Genomic DNA, 18,125 nt, shown 5'->3' on the forward strand with positions numbered 1-18,125 from the left:
CCCTGTTATATTTATAAATGGAATACAAAATCTGACAAGCGTGAATCAAGGACAACTTATTCTTCCTTCTGCATTTTTACTCAAAATGCTGCCCTACCAACTGGACTGGACTTAAGAAACCCCTTTCTAATTTTAAAACTGTGATTCTGTCTTAAATGGTCATACAAAAGCAATGCAGAAATGAAATATACTGTCACAACAGGAGCAAATAATGAAATATTTGCCCCTTGATCCTTTAAAATCAAAGCTCTTTTATGTGGCACCAGAGTAGAAAATAGCTTAGAAAAGCCGTGTGGAAAATTTCTACTTCCCTTTTCCTGTGGTAGAGATAAATAACCTTGAACGACTTCATTTAATTATAATAATACTGTTATGATAAATGTGCTCCATTATGGAAATAGAGTTAGTAAGTGAGAATTAGTCATGGCCGAGCAACAGCTTTTTCAGCACAAGGTAATAGAACAATGCCTGACTGCAGACAACACTAAATAGGAGTAGATGACCCTTGCTGAGACTGCCAGTTGGGGTCAATTCCTGTGCTCCCTCATCATTCTCATTCTCTACCAAAAGAACATCTCTGCCAAAAATCACAAGATTTTAGTATTCTCTTTAGGAAAAGGGTAAATCCAACAGCTGAAACAACTTCCCTCCATGATGTCTGCCTGCTCCTTCCTTCCTTCCTTCCAGATTTTCCTTGGAAGAGTATGAAACCAAAGATACAGGAAGCGCTCTAAAGCAAAGGGCAGAACTCATTTATGATGAAACTAGTCAATACAAACCCAAAGTACAACCGTCCTCAACAAATGTTTCCAATTAGTTTCTGGCTACAGAAGAAGGACAAATTAGTTTGGAGCCTGATTAAAACAATGGGGGAAAACAACCAGCTTTAAAAAGGGCAATTTCTTAACATAACCAACCTTTGCACCTTCAAGATGTGCTCAACTTCTTTTCCATAAGCACAAAGAAGGTTTCTTAAACTTCCCAACTGAGATTATTTTAACATTTAAAGATAATTTTATTGGGGAATTCCGGGAGTTGAAGTCCACAAGTCTTAAAGTTGCCAAGTTTGAAGATTCCTGAGCTATTTAGCAATATAGAGCTATCACCCCACCCACAGCATAGTGGTTAAAGCAATATAGAGTAATCACCCCACCCACAGCATAGTGGTCTAGAAATTGAGAGACCTTGAGTTCTGGTTCTCTCTTAGGCATGAAAGTCAGCTGTGTGACTTTCGGCCAATCCCTTTCTCTTCACTCTCATCCTTTCTCTTAGCCCTAGGAAGAAAGCAAGAATATATCAAAACTTCAGGGGCTAGTCCACATAGTCTCCAGGAGTCAACACTGACTTGAACGGATAAAAAAACAGAAGATAAGTTCAGAAACCATTGAAAAATGGCAGGAATTCAAGCTTACTACGTTGCAGATCAATATTAGGGTCTCCAAAAAATTACTCTCTTAATATTAGCAAAGCTAAAGATTCTGGCCTTTCTTTGCTCCCTACAGTCAGCACACTGAAGGGACTTAGGTAAACCAGAATCAATTATTTTCACTTATTATATTTTTAAAAATAGTTTTGTTGTTTGTTTATTTATTAAACAAATTCATATAATCTGCCCAGCTCTCACAAACATAATTCTGGGTGGTTTACAACATTAGAAATCCAGAGCTGTGGTGGTGCAGTGGTTAGAATTTAGTATTGTAGGCTAATTCTGCTGATTGACAGCAGTTCAGCAGTTCGAGTCTTACCAGCTCAAGGTTGACTCAGGCTTCCATCCTTCTGTGGTGGGTAAAATGAGGACCCAGGGTTTTGGGGGCAATATGCTGACTCTGTAAACCACTTAGAAAAGGCTGTAAAGCACTATGACACGGTATATAAGTGCTATTGATGTATTCCCACCCACCTATTCTGGCAGCAGCAACACAATCAGATTGACAACCTGATTGGCTCCCTCTCCATTCATGGAGCCCAGATTCAATGGTGAAATCACATCTTCAGGACTTTTCAGAAAAGCAACAAGATGGGGGCCAATTGCACCTCCAGGGGAACGATGTTCCATAGAGAGGGGAAACATCATTGAGAAGGCCTTTTTCCATGGCCCATCAGATGTTCAACTCTAATAGACCTGCAACAGAAGACCCTGCCTTTCTGTCCTGGGAAACTTAGCCAACTAAGTACAGATAAATACCATGAAATTACCCTTCCAAGATTTCAAATGCTTTCATATGTTTTAAAATCAAACCAGAAGAGAACCTCTATTAGAAATGTCTTTGAAAAGCAAACTACTAGAGAAAGCCAAACTCTCCTGTGATCATAAGGCAGTTCCATAGCCTTGTAATGAACTATTCAGCACAAATTAGGGAGTTATTCACAAAGCCATTTTTAATAATGAATAAATTCTAGAAAATTGCAGTATGTACAGTATGTGTGAATAATTTGTGAACTGAAAAAAAGACAGAATCCTCAACTAAATGATTGCATTATGAATTATTAACCAACCCTCAGTCATGACACTGAAGAATAATTAGTTAATATCTTAACAGAAAAGATATTATATAGTTTAGGTGAAAAGCCAGTATAAAAAGCAGGAACTGGAATATCTTTCCCAGTCTGGTACCCTTAGGATATCTGGAAATATGACTACCAGGCACACATGGAGGATATCAAATTGTGGAAAACTGAGACAGAACATAGGACTTCACAAACTATTGAACTTTGCACATATGAAAATATGTATTATTTTAATGTTACTCTTATACTATAATAACTGCTACTGTGATTGTGAAATATGAAGGAAAGAAAGGGGAGGAAAGCATCACCAAAGATTTTATTTGAAGTTGCCTGAAGAATGAGACTGAAATTACTATACTGAATAATTTTAATTTGAATGTTGAATTTAACTGAGTAAATATATGTCAACACTTTCACAGAAGTCCACTTCTGTATCTTCAAATTAATTCACCTGATTCAGTCTGATGCCTTGAATTGATCTGGTGATTCAGTTTGAAGATTTTATTTAAAGGTGTCTTCTGAAATTGTCTTCAAACACAAAATCTCATTAAGAAGACATCTCGTTCTGGGTAAAGAGAAGATCAGATCAAAAGTGAAAGACTACGTAATCTGTTAAGAACTGGATTTGAAGCAACTGGCTGACCAACCATATTCAGTGCAAAGTCTTCAATGGAACTACATCTACATGGAGAGAAGCATGTGGTGGGATACTGCAAGATTCTATCTTAGGCCCAGTACTTTTCTTTTTTTTAAAAAAAAGAATTTTATTGGTTTTTACAAATATTTGTAGGAAAGGGTAAATAGGTACAAGAAAATTTTGACAGCTACATCGTGCGAAAGGTAGAAATCCCCCCGAATCTCACAACTTTTACAGAAAAAAAGGAATCAAAAATTAAGAAATAAACATTGGCAGCTTTTTGTTTTGCATTATATCAACCATATGTTCAATCATCTTTTATGTCACTTCCAACAATTACATTGTAACAACAATTGCAATAATTAGGCCCCGTAGTTTTCAATATCTTCATAAATGATCTAGATGAAGGGGACGTCATCAAATGTGCAGATGACACCAAGCTGGGAATTCAGAAAGATCTTGACAGACTTGAACACTGGACCCTATACAACAAAATGCAATTCAGTGGTGAAAAAGGTAAGGTCCTACAAATAGGGAAGAAAACCCAAATGCACAGATATGGAGATAGAATAGATGGTATTTGGCTCAACACTAGCAACTGTGAGACAGATCTAGGTGTTCAAGTAGACCACTAGTTAAATTTGAGCCAGCAGTGTGCTGCAACTGCCAAAAAACCCAAATGCATCAATAGGTTGCATCAATAGAAGGATAGTTTAAGATCAAGTAAATGATAGTACCTCTGTAGCCACAAAGAAGAGGGAGTCAAGCTATTCTCCAAGGCACCTGAGGACAGAACAAGAAGCAATGGGTGGAAACTAACCAAGGAGAGAAGCAACTTAGAACTGAGGAGAAACTTCCTGACAGTTAGAACAATTAATCAGTGGAACAGCTTGCCTCCAGAAGTTGTGAATGCCCCAACACTGGAAGTCTTTATGTTGGATAGCCATTTGTCTGGAACGGTATAGGGTTTCCTGCCTAGGCAGGGGGTTGGACTAGAAGACCTCCAAGGTCCCTTCCAACTCTACTATTGTATTGTATTTATACTGTACTGATGAGACCACACTTGGAATATTGCATCCAGTTCTGGTCACCATGATACAAAAAAGACGTTGAGATTTTAGAAAGAATGCAGAGAAGAGCGACAAAAATGATTAGGAGACTGGAGGCTAAACCTTATGATGAATGGTTGCGGGAACTAAATATATCTAGTTAAAGAAGTAAAAGACTAGGATTGACATGATAGCAGTCTTCCAGATCATTAAAGACAGATCCAATCTAGAACTAAGGAGAAATTTCACGACAATGAGAACAATCAGTGGAACGGCTTAGTTCTAGGTACTCCCTCAATGGAGGTTTTCAAGAAGAGACTGCACAACCATTTGTCCAGAATAGTATAGGGTTTCCTGCTTGAGCGGAGGGTTAGATTAGAAGACTAACCAAACTCCCTTTCAAGCCTATTATTCTATGTTCCAAAATATTCAAAAGGAAATATCTTATACCAGATAAATGTAAAGGCGGTTTGTATTACTTAAAACACTTTAGGATTATTGTCTCAGTATTAACAAATCTTTGCCATTCTTGTGAATTTGAATTTGAGTATGATCAGACTCTCTATATGACTTAGTTTTTAAAATGTCCACTCATCTTTTCATTGATTATAAGACGTTTCCAATGTATTAAGAGCAGTCTTTCACTGGCTGATACTACTTTACCTGCCGCAGATTGATCTGGCTAGCTCTTAAATGTTTTCAGGACCAAACATGTTTACCTTCAGCATGAACATAGATAAAGCTTTGAGTAAACTATCTGCACTATAACTTGTATTAACACTCTCGGATATCTTGTTGCTTCTTCTTAGAAGATCAATAACTCCACAGAAGATCACATTCCTATTTCTCTTTCTTATATTTAGAATTGAAAGTACAATCAGCAAGCTAGATCAAAAGTATCTGCTTCTTTTCTTCCATTAATCTACATCTTGCATACTAATTGTACATAAAACTCCTGGTATCATCATCACATTTAGCAGAAAAGCAATTATACAAAAAATATGCTTTCTTTTGCACAATTAATCAACTGCCTGACCCTGGGCACTTGATTATTAGGACAGTGCAGACTTCAACAATGATCGAGAATTTGGGGGAACACAGCCCACAGGCTTTTGCATGAGTTTCAAAAGAGAGAGAGAGAGAGAGAGAGAGAGAGAGAGAGAGAGAGAGAGAGAGAGAGAGAGAGAGAGAGAGAGAAGAAACATAAGAATTCCCCCAGAGACTAGGCTTGGATCTCACATGAATCTGTTTTAACTGTATTGTATATGTTTATTTGTCTTCTGTTGAGTGGTGGGGACATAAAAATAGAAGGAAGGAAGCCTGGATTCTTTAAAATAGTAGCATCTTTCTTCAGACTGGCATGAAAAGGTGAAAAAAGTTGTCCAGCTTAACATAATAAGAGAGGAGTGCTCACACAGCTTCTGAAGGTCATCTGAATCTTATTAAAATGTGCACAACTCTGTACATTATCCATATTTTGTCTTGGGTAGATTTCTTTCAAAGGGTGGAGTTCCTTTATAAAATATTATTAATGAAAACTGATACTTAGATTTCAGCCAGCCAACCACTGGGACAGTTGCATGCTAGAGTCCTCAATCAATACAACATTCGACTTCCGGTTCCGGCGGCTGACGGCGACGGGCAACTCGTTGCTCGCTTCGGCTCCCCGGTGGGCTTCCCCACTCCTTGGGGGGGCACAGGACGCCCCGTAGAGGCGTCCTGCCGGAGGGGCGGCATTGCGGGGGATCCCTGCATCGGCAGCAGCTGGCGGGAGGTCCCCTGCACGCTCAAGGCACTGGGGAGCAGATTGGAGGGCGCGTGGGCGCGTCTTCGCTGACAGGCTGTTCGGAGTGAAAAAAGAAAGCTGAAGGATGCGGCGGCGGAGCAGTGAGGTGTAGACTCCCTTCATTCCTATTACCAACTTTAAAATCTGTCAGCTGTGCAAACTTGAACTTTTGGTTTGATTTGGAGAGGTGCGGCTGGAGGGGAGGGGGATTCCCCCCCCCTTGGACAAGCGGCTGGAAACAAGAGAGCTCTCAGCCCCAAGGGAAGGAGAAGGGGGAGAGCCAAACCAAAGATGTCACACCCCTATTAAATGGATTTTCAGATTTAAACTTTCAAGGTTTAAGACAATGAGATCTGGAAGCCCTGGGAACTTTGAATTTTGAAAACTTTATTTGTTGCCTCAATACCCGAAGCTGGCAGTGCAAGATGGCACACTTCCGTTGTCTTCATGAAATGTGAAACTTGACTCCACCTTTTGGCTTCAGGCTTCCGGTCTTTGTCTCCGTGCTACCTGGATAATTCTCTTGTGGATTGTTTGCTTCTGAACCCCCTGGAGTGAAAAACGACTGCTCTTTTGCCAGGGTGATTAGAAAACTCCCCTGTGCCTGGACTCTCTGCCTCCTGGACTCTCTTGGCTGTTCTATCTCTCTGACTGATTCTTCTTTATACTGACTGGACTCTTTATTTTATAAACAATGGCATCTAAAAGACCACCCCCTGGAAAGTCAGGCTTTGCTGCCTCTGCCCCAACATCTGCAACCTCCAGTCCTAGCACACAATCAAGGTTAACAGCCTTCAAGCAACCTAAATCTACGGACCTGGAGCTTCATCAAATGCTTCAACAACTTCTACAGGGACAAGAGGAAATAAAGAGACAATTAAAGGAGATGAAAGAAGAAATTAAAGAGAACCAGGATAAAATTAATAAGAACTCACAGAGATTGGATCTTTTGGAAGATGGGGCGGCTGAGATGAAGGGGGGAATAGAGGGTGTGCAGAGGGGAAACAAAGAACTTGACACCCAACAAATGAAAATAGAGTTTGAGAGAATGTCTTTTTATCTTAGATTTCAGAATGTGATGGAGACAGATGATGAAAACATAAGGGACATCATGACAACCATTTTGGCTGAGTATATCCAGAAGGAAAAACAACAGATGGGGTGGGAAATAGACCTGGCCTATAGAGTGAACTCAGCGTATGCTAGAACACACAATGTCCCCAGGGAGGTACACATTAAATTTCTTAGGAAAAGCACAAGAGATGAAATCCTGAAAGCACAAAGGGGGCAAGCCTTGACATACAAAGATAAGGAGATAACCATTCTGAAACAGATCCCCAAGAAAGTGAGGGAGAAAAGAAAATTTTATTCGCAATTGGTGAATAAACTATACCAGAAGGGGGTATGGTTTCGATGGTTACTGCCTGAAGGTATGCTAATATTCTGGGAGGAGACAAGAGTTAGAATTAATACACCCATAGAGGCGCAGGCCTTTATGGAAAAAAATAAACTACTCCTAGAAAAACCAGAAGACACTACAGTAGATGTACAAGACACGGGAGGGGCCGGAGCACTGCCAGCTGGGGGAGATGGGGTGACATCAAGAAAGCTCAGATCACACAAATAAGTTAGAAAATCCATGTGATATAAACTGACCGAAATTACCAATTGAATTTACCACACTGACTATATGCTATTATGTAATATTTGAATTTTATGCAAATGTACACTATGAGTTTGGAGGGGGGGGTGCACCTACCGCATTTCGCGGCTGCCAAAATTTGTAACCTTTCCCATACCTTTTCCCTTTGTAAAATATTAAAAAACCAATAAAACTTTGTTTAAAAAAATCAATACAACATTCATATTTTTGGAAAGCTGAAAGTCTACAGAGCTGTGCTTATCCCTTCCCTCCTATACTGATGTGAGTCCTGGACTGTGTACTGGAGGCACATCAAACAACTGGATAAATTTCACCTGCATGCTCTCCACATCAACCTTGGCATTTGTGTCTCCAACCTGAAGTTTTGGATTGTGTCAAATCCACTAGTCCCTGATTACCAGATGATATGGTTGGGGCATATCATGAGAATGGATGACTGTTATATGCCTTTTCAGGTCCTCTACAGTGTCCTGGTGCCTGGGAAGAGAGCCTAAGGTCAACCATGCAAATGCTACAAAAACACTGTGAAAGAAACCCTACGTCACTGTTACATCTAGCCAAGAGAACTAGAAGCTGCACCTGCTGACAGAACCCACTGGCAAGCCCTGTGCTATGAAGTCTCCATCAGCTTTGGGAATGGGTGCTGCCAAAAATGATAGGAAACTGTGAGCCATATCACAGCATAACACCCATCATTGCTACAACAATAGACTTCCAGTGCCCCCACTCATTGCCTTCAGCCTAGGATGGCAGAGCCACCTCTATGTCCACAGATAAATCTTTGAACCTGAAGATCTACCACATATTCCCATATGCAGGAAGAAGAGGAATTTACATTCCAGACAGATTTATATTGCAGATTTTCTGGACCAAAAATAATTCTCACACTTTTTTAAAATCCTTTTTCTCTTTCTGTTTCTCCCTGAATCACAGAATGTCGAAGGTGAATTTCCTATTGAAGCTGAACTGGGAAACGATTAACCTCTGCCATCAAAGTAAGAGTTCTAAAGGAAACTGTGATTTCACAAATTCTAGATGGTTTGCATTCTGTTGCAAACAAAAGAAGAAATATTCGTTTTCTATTCCAGTAACTATGGTTTATTCCTGCATGAAGAAATGCACAGGTACAGTATAGGTGGTACCTTGCCCAACAATAGTAACTGTGAAAGAGATCTTGGAGTCCTAGTGGACAACCATTTAAATATGAGCCAGCAGTGTGCAGCAGCTGCCAAAAAAGCCAACACAGTTCTAGGCTGCATCAGCAGAAGAATAGAATCAAGATCCTGTGAAGTGTTAATACCACTTTATAATGCCTTGGTAAGACCATACTTGGAGTACTGCATTCAGTTTTGGTCGCCATGATGTAGAAAAGATGTGGAGACCCTAGAAAGAGTGCAGAGAAGAACAACAAAGATGATTAGGGGACTGGAGGCTAAAACATGAAGAACGGTTGCAGGAACTGGGTATGTCTAGTTTAATAGAAAGAAGGACTAGGGGAGACATGATAGCAGTGTTCCAATACCTCAGGGGTTGCCACAAAGAAGAGGGAGTCAAACTATTTTCCAAGGCACCTGAGGGTAGAACAAGAAGCAATGGGTGGAAACTAATCAAGGAGAGAAGCAACTTAGAACTGAGGAGAAACTTCCTGACAGTTAGAACAATCAATCAGTGGAACAGCTTGCCTCCAGAAGTTGTGAATGTCCCAACACTGGAAGTCTTTAAGAAGATGTTGGATAGCTATTTGTCTGAAATGGTATAGGTTTTCCTGCCTAGGCAGGGGGTTAGACTAGAAGACCTCCAAGGTCCCTTCCAACTCTGCTATTGTATTGTATTGTAAGATTGCTGCATCTGAACTGAAAGTTTAGTACAAATACCAGTTTATTGCTGGTTGTCTACAATAAATACAGTGCAGTAGGATTCATTAGAATCAAAACCAGTGTGGAGAAAAATTATATAATTATTGAACATATGGCCTAACTTTCCTCATTCCCCCTTTGGAATCTACAACAATCCTGTGAGGTAGGCCAGTCTGAGTGTTCATGATTGTTCCTATAACTACTACGTGATGCAATTCAACTTGTTTCTTAGTCTTCCTGCTTCCAGTGCAACATCTTTACATTTATTAGCTCACAATGTGTTAGTAGTCAATGCAGTCCATTAAAGGTAAAGCCCATTCAGTAAGAAAACTGGGCTTCTGGTACTGATTGAGGGGGGGGAGTATAAATGCACAAGAGTATAAGACGCTTTCCTGATTAAAGAAATGTTGGTTGATTGATTGCATGAGTTTAACTCTGTAATTAATAAATTAAATTTACATAATTTTGATTATGGGTAAAAGAGCAGTTCGGAAACAAAGTTCTTCATATAACAACTCTCCCAAACATGCTTCAGAAGATATACACAACATAACACAGTTTAGGAGAGACATTGTTCCATGTGTAAGTAGTCCTAGACTTACAACCATTCATTTATGGCCATTCGAAGTTACAACAGCGCTGAAAAAAATGAATGATGACTGTTTTTTACACTTACGACCATTGCAGCATCCCTTTAATCACATGACTATTGCACCATTGGTCACATGATCAAAATTCAGATGCTTGACAACTGGCATGCATTTATGACAGTTGCAACGTCGCGGGACCATATGACCACCTTTTGTGATCTTCTGACAAGCAAGTTAATGTGGAAGCTCGATTCACTTAGTAACCATGTTACTAATTTAACAACTGCCATGGATCACTTAACTGTGGTAAGAAAGATTGTAAAATGGGGCAAAACTCACTTAACAACTGTCCTGCAATGGAAATTTTGGGCTCAGTTGTGATATGTCGAGTAATGGAAAATGGCCCATTTAAGATGAGGTTGTACTTATCTGTACTTATTAGAAATATTTAACATGAAGATGCAGGGCTGTGCTTCTTAATTCTGAGGACCGTTTGAAAGCTCAATTAACAGGGCAATGTTATGCCTTTCTCCTTATTAAGACACAAGTAGAACTGGGTTTCATGGCACTTACTCCCAGGTAAAAGGATCAGGGATTTCAGGTTAAGAGTTTTCATTTGCAGAGGGCAAGGCGAAATGAAAAGATGTCAAATGGATTTGACATTGAAGCTCTTACCCAGCATCTCCAGGCTAGAGCCGTGAAAAGGCAGAAAATGGTATCTGGTGTACCTTGAACTGAGAAAGCCTGTCTTCAGCAAAGAAAAAAAAGCAACAATCAGGCTCTACTAGTCCTCAGGATATGAACCTTTGCCCCTGACCAATGAAGGCAATCTGTCAAATACGATTTAAATTCCTGGTAAGGCTCCATAATGAAGAGAAATAGGAGGAAAGGGTACTTTTATACCATGCCACTTTTCAAGCAATGCCCTTGCCCTCGCCAACAATTACAGATGGTCCGAGATGGGAATGTAATGGAGAAGAACATATGGCTGCCCAGCATGTGGATAATGCTGCGACTGACTTCTACACTTCAGAGAAGAACCGGGCCTCACCTCGCAATTTTTACAATCAGTTCTTCGGCTGAAGGCAGGAAATTATTTGATTCCTGTCCTAGAGAATCTTTTTCTTTTTCAAATAGATTTCCAGGATTTTAACCATTTCACTTCTTCATTTGAGGATAAGGGGAAAGACTATGGCATCAGGATCTTACATATTTTTCTGTTTTCAGTCACGGATATTAACTGAGAAATGGCAGGGCAGGAGACGGGGACTGGAAATATTTGTAACTGTAACTGGAGAAATCTTAGCACCTAGTAGCTCATTTGCTGCTCTGTGCACAATGAATAATTCTCAGTTGCAATGCTTGCCTAACTAAAAGCTTATTTTCCTTATTCTAATTGAGGTAAAATGAAACCGGATAATATGGGGAAAATGCATTTTTAAAATATTCATGAAAAAGAAGGAGGAGGAGGAGAAAAAGAAGAAGAGGAAGAGGAAGAGGAAGAGGAAGAGGAAGAAGAAGAAGAAGAAGAAGAAGAAGAAGAAGAAGAAGAAGAAGAAGAAGAAGAAGAAGAAGAAGAAGAAGAAGAAGAAGAAGCATAGGTTATGTCAAAGGTACACAATTATAGCCCTTTACAACCTGTGGACCAGTTCCCAGAATTCCTGAACCTGGCCCAGGAATTCTGTGAGTTGAAGTCCACAGGTCATAAAAGGGCCATAGTTACTCACCTCTGGACTATATTGTAAGGGCATTTTAATGCTCTATGGCACAGGTGTCAAACTTGTGGCATGACGTTGCCATCACGTGATATTTCCAACGGTTTTCCCTTTGTGGAGCTGGGGTGGGCATGGCCTGTGTGTGATGCATCCAGCCCATGGGCCACCAGTTTGACACCCCTGCTCTATAGCATGTATGGCCTCTCTTTGTGTTACAGGGAATCCTTGACTAACAGACCCAATAGGGATTGGAGATTCCATCACTAAGCAGTGTGATTGTTAAGTGAGTTGCACCCAATTTTACACTCTTTTTTGCTGTGATCATTAAGCAAATCACACAACCATTAGGTGAATCAGATAGTTGTTAAGCAAATCCAGCTTCCAACATTGATATTGTATGTCAGAAGCTGGCTGGAAAAGTTGCAAATGGCAATCACATGACCCCAGGATGCTGCAACATCACAATGGTTGCCAAGTGCCTGAATCATGATAAAGTGTTAATGGAGATGTGCAATAGTCAGTCGTAAGTGCAAGGACTGGTCATAAGTCACTTCTTTCAGCATCATTGTAACTTTGAATGGTCTCTAAACAAATGGTCATACATCAAACATTACCTGTATTCTTTTTCCTTCTTTCCCGTCCCAGTTTCCAATTCACCCTTTGTATATCACATATCCTCCTCATACTTACCTAACTTTTTATTTCAATCCTTTGTTCCATTTATCTTTCTGATGGCTGACAGGATAAAATTTGACAAGACTGACATAACCCACAGCAGGACTCATCTTTATATGAAAAAGTGAAATATAACGGAAGCCTGAATATTTTAACAGCAAGGTTTTAAGATTCTGTTTTTAACCCTTTTAATCCACGTACCAGGTACATTGTTTGAATTCTGAAGCTTCCAAAGGGGCAGCAGCAATAACCTACAATTCCTCTACAACCCTACCCTTCAGAAAACTATGCCACATAGATTGTGTTGCCCAACTGTTGGACGCTACTCTACTCAGGTATGATGATGGCTGGTTAATGCTGGCCTTAAGAGTTTTAAGGCAGAACACAGCAAGAAGTGGGTAGCTTCTTCTGATTCTAATTACCTTCCTGCTGATCACTTGCTGATGGGATATACATTTTGGTCTCCTAAATTGGTGATTGGGTAGGGTGGAGAAATAAAGATACCTGATTTGGTTTAGGCACCTTTCAAGGGAGTGGTTGCAAATGTAGAAATGCTTTGTGGTAAGTTGGTCACTATGAATGTAGCCATTTAAAAAAAAGAATTATTCCTGTTTTTTAAACACAGATCTAGCAATTTTTCATTACAGCGAAAAACCCATGTATATAAGGAGCCAGCATAAGACCTTAGAAATAGCACTAGCACTAGCACTTAGACTTATATACTGCTTCACAGCAGCCCCCTCTAAGTGGTTTACTGAGTCACCATATTGCCCCCAATAATCTGGATCCCCGTTTTACCCACTTTGGAAGGATGGAAGGCTGAGGCAACCTTGAGTCTGGTGAGATTCGATCTGCCAAACTGCTGGCAATCAGCAGAAGTAGTCTGCAGTACTGCATTCTGACCACTGTGCCACTGTGGCTCCAGAAAGCACCAGTTAGGCATTATATGGGCCCTTGCGTCTGTGGAAGCCAACTGCCCAAAATGGCATCATTCAGGAGAAAGGGCATGGCTACAACAATTTAAAATGGCTAAGCAAGGGATAAGCCGATCCCAACTCCTGACAGTTACTAATCATGAAGAAGCATTCCATATCACACCCAGAGCAAAAATTCTCAGAAGAGGGCAATTACTAGAGCTAAAAAAGCTAATTCCATTTCTAATGCTAATTTGTCTGCCTCCTGTAGGCTGGGGAATGAAACACCATGAGCACATATCCTTTAAAAATGGCGAGGAGGAGGAGATGGTGAGGATGAATTGTCAGCAAACATATATGGAAAAGAAGGCTTTAGCTTTTTGCACATTTGGTCCCCTGGGCTACACAGAACACTATTATGTACCAAACACGTTAGTTTATTCAGAACATTTCACGTAAGAGCCTTCTTTTTCCATCTGGCAGGCTGCTCATAATACAAATACTCTGGATACAATACCACATTCTTAGTTGTGCTAATAATGGCTGCCACTCCAATCCCACCGCTTTCAATATAGTTAATAAGTAATTTCTGCTTGATGGTGCCCCCTGGTTCTCTACAGCTTGATCCCTCAGTTGGGAAGAGAGAATTATTTCTGTCCACCAGTATTTCTAAGCAATTCCCAGGGATCTATCTCTAGGTGACCCCAGATTATACTACCAATGGAGCTCTCAAAATCCAGTGCTCCTCTATCTCAAAGGAAATTGCTCACCCAGTTAATTGCTGCTCCTGTTATTGTTGTTACAAAGAGATACAAAGGCTTTAAGCAACCTTTTAATTATTTCACATTATCCAGGGCCCTAAAATACCCAGAAACATGGCCCTCAAATAAGCTCCTTTTGCAACTGTACGTATCCAGTGGCAACCACACTTTAAAAAAGTTTCTACAAAATGTTTTCTGTTCCATTCAAAATCTTACTGAGATTTTAAGTTACCTAACTTATTTTAAGTTATGATATGCAGGTGCTTGTTTAGCCATCCCTTTTCTCCAACACCCACACATACACACACTTACACACACCAACAGACAACATGTTCCCCTGGATTGAATTTGTAAACTAAAACTAACATAACTATCCCTTTTTCCCATTTGCACAAAACTAACCTGGCAATCCCCATTTTCCTGCAGTGTTCTTATGTCCTTGCCTTCCTCTCAGCCATACCTGAAGTGACCTTACCTCCTCCTAGGCCAGCGATGGCGAACCTTTTTTGGCTCGTGTGCCACAAGTGGGGGAGAGCGCGGGGGGGGCGTGTACGGGCGTGCCGCACCCATAATGCAACGCGCCCCCAGTGCGCATGCGCGCACAACGCGCCCATTTTTGCATGATTTTTTCGCCTTCCCCAGGCTCCAGAGGCTTTATAGGAGCCTGGGGAGGGCAAAAAGAGCCCCCCCGCCCCCCGGAGGCTTCAGGGAACGTCCGGAGGCTTCCCTGAAGCCTTCGGAACACTTAAAACCTCCCCGCCACCCCCGGAGGTTTCAGGGAACGTCCGGAGGCTTCCCTGAAGCCTTCGGGACACTTAAAACCTCCCCGCCACCCCCGGAGGTTTCAGGGAACGTCCGGAGGCTTCCCTGAAGCCTTCGGGACACTTAAAACCTCCCCGCCACCCCCGGAGGTTTCAGGGAACGTCCGGAGGCTTCCCTGAAGCCTTCGGGACACTTAAAACCTCCCCGCCACCCCCGGAGGTTTCAGGGAACGTCCGGAGGCTTCCCTGAAGCCTTCGGGACACTTAAAACCTCCCCGCCACCCCCGGAGGTTTCAGGGAACGTCCGGAGGCTTCCCTGAAGCCTTCGGGACACTTAAAACCTCCCCGCCACCCCCGGAGGTTTCAGGGAACGTCATCGCAAGGATTAAGGCGAAAGGAGGCGGGGGCGGGGAAAGCGAAGGGGGCTTTGCATGATTTTTTCGCCTTCCCCAGGCTCCAGAGGCTTTATAGGAGCCTGGGGAGGGCGAAAAGAGCCTCCCCTGCCCCCCCCGGAGGCTTCACGGAACGCTCGAACGCGGCGCCGGGGCCCGGCAGGCAGCGAACGAGTCGGAGCCTGCCGACTGGAGGAAGAGGGTGAGAGGGGGGTCCTGTGAACGGCGGCAGCAGTGGCGACAATAGTCGCTGAAGTGTGGGGAAAGACGAGGCTTGACAAACTGAGGAACGTCCAACTCTATTTTATTTGTAATAACAACGAGAAGTCATACAGGAGAGAATCACCCGTTCCTTAGCCTGACAGCTATTTATACGAAGAGCTGTCAGGCCAAGGAACCAATCAGGAACGCCGGTCAGCCCGCCTTCAGCCATGCCGCGCCTGATTGGCTAAGGCGCAGCATGGCTGTTGCTGGCTGACAACAGGGGAATCCCCGATCGGAAGTCAGGGAGGAAAGGAATATAACACTCCTTCCCCCCTAGCGAGGACGCATGCGTAACAGTGGAGCATGCGTAGTCGCTAAGATAGGCTGGGCGGCGTCGGACACGCCCAGAACGCCTCAGAACTGGGCAGATCGTCGGAGGAGGAGGTGGTGTCCGTGGGAGCTCCTCCCTGGAGGGAGTGGAGCTCCGGGCGCCATCTTGAAGGCCTATCCCAGCCGGAGGCGGAGACTCAAGGGCAGGTAGGCAGGGCCGGGGTGGCGCGGCCGCTGGCGGGCTTGAGTCAGGGAAGTTCAAATTGTTGCGAGGGACAGGCTGGCCTGATTGAGGGAAGGCCAAAACTGGTTGCAGCGGAGGAACTGGTAGCCCAACGGAGGCTGGGACTATGGCCGGCTGTGGAAGGCGGAAGGCGCCTGGAACAGTCTCTGTCGGAACTTCTTGCGGCCTGGGCAACGGCGGGGAAATCGGGTGCGGCGCCAACCCCAGGGCCTCTGGTGGAGTGGTCGAGGCCGACCTTGCGGGGTTGTTGTGTGGATCCGAAGGTTCGCGGCGCCTTAATTGATCCACGTGGCGGCGCCAGTCTGCACCGTCGGCGGTCCGGACCCTGTAAGAGCAGGGGCCGGTTACAGTAGTGACGGTGGCAGGCACCCACTTAAGAACCCCGGAGAAAGCCCTCGCCCAAACTGGATCGCCCTCACGGAAGGAGCGGGAAGGGGGCCCCTGGTTGCTCGGCTGTGCCTCAGAATAGGTTGGGTGCAACCTATCCAAGGTGGTCCGCAGGCGCCGGCCCATCAGCAGCTCAGCGGGGGTTTTTCCGGACAGTGGACACGGGGTGGAATGCTGAACCAGGAGGTAAGCAGCCACCCTCGTGGGCCAGTCGCCCTTGTCCATTCGTCCAAGGGCGTCTTTGGCCGAGCGGACAGCGCGTTCCACCCGGCCATTGCTGGCCGGATGATAGGGAGCGACGAGGGCATGCCGGATGCCTTGGGTGGCCAGGAAACCCTGGAACACGGTGGACGCAAACTGAGGGCCATTGTCCGACACAACGACGTCCGGCAAGCCGTGGGTGGCAAACAGGCGCGTTAGTGCTCGGACAGTGGCCTCGGCTGTGGTGGAGGTCATGAGGATGAGCTCCACCCAGCGCGAGTAAGCGTCCACCACAACCAGGAAAACCTGGCCTCGGAAAGGCCCAGCGAAATCCAGGTGTAGGCGTGACCACGGGCCGCGAGGAATCTCCCACTCCCGCGGCGGGGCCACCGGAGGCGCTGGACGGGAGACCTGGCAGGTCGAGCACCTGGCAACCCAGGTAGCTATCTCGTCGTCCAGACGGGGCCACCAGACATAGCTGCGCGCCAATGCCTTCATGCGCGCTATGCCAGGGTGGCCCTCATGGAGGCGAGACAGCACCTGGTCATGCAGAGTGGGTGGAATGATCACCCTGTCCCCCCACAGGAGGCACCCACTGTGAAGGGACAGCTCTAACTGCCTGGCCTTGTAGGGGCGGTGCCCGTCGGACACCGGTCCCCCAGGCCACCCCCGCAGAACCCAGGTCATCACCTGGGAGAGGGTGGGGTCGGCCAGAGACGCTGCCGCCGCATCGCCCGCAGAGAGCGGCAAGGCAAGGTCTGCAATGGCCAAAACAGACAGGCAAGGCACTGTCTGAGGGTTGGAGACGGGCAAGGGGCAGCGGCTGAGGGCATCAGCGTGCCCCAGCTGCTTGCCAGGGCGGTAGACCAGGGCATACAAGTATGCCGCTAGGAACTCCACCCAACGTGTCATCCGGGGTGACAGAATGGGAGGGGTCGGACGGTCACCGGCCAGAAGCCCAAGGAGCGGCTTGTGGTCAGTGAAGAGCGTGAAATGCCGTCCGTAGAGGTATTCGTGGAACTTTTTAACCCCGGACACGGCAGCCAGAGCCTCCAAGTGTGGGGAAAGACGAGGCTTGACAAACTGAGGAACGTCCAACTCTATTTTATTTGTAATAACAACGAGAAGTCATACAGGAGAGAATCACCCGTTCCTTAGCCTGACAGCTATTTATACGAAGAGCTGTCAGGCCAAGGAACCAATCAGGAACGCCGGTCAGCCCGCCTTCAGCCATGCCGCGCCTGATTGGCTAAGGCGCAGCATGGCTGTTGCTGGCTGACAACAGGGGAATCCCCGATCGGAAGTCAGGGAGGAAAGGAATATAACACTCCTTCCCCCCTACCGAGGACGCATGCGTAACAGTGGAGCATGCGTAGTCGCTAAGATAGGCTGGGCGGCGTCGGACACGCCCAGAACGCCTCAGAACTGGGGTGCCTGCCGCCTTTCCCCTCC

The sequence above is a fragment of the Natrix helvetica genome (assembly GCF_964273705.1).
Source record: "Natrix helvetica genome assembly, chromosome: 2".
Classification (NCBI taxonomy): domain Eukaryota; kingdom Metazoa; phylum Chordata; class Lepidosauria; order Squamata; family Natricidae; genus Natrix; species Natrix helvetica.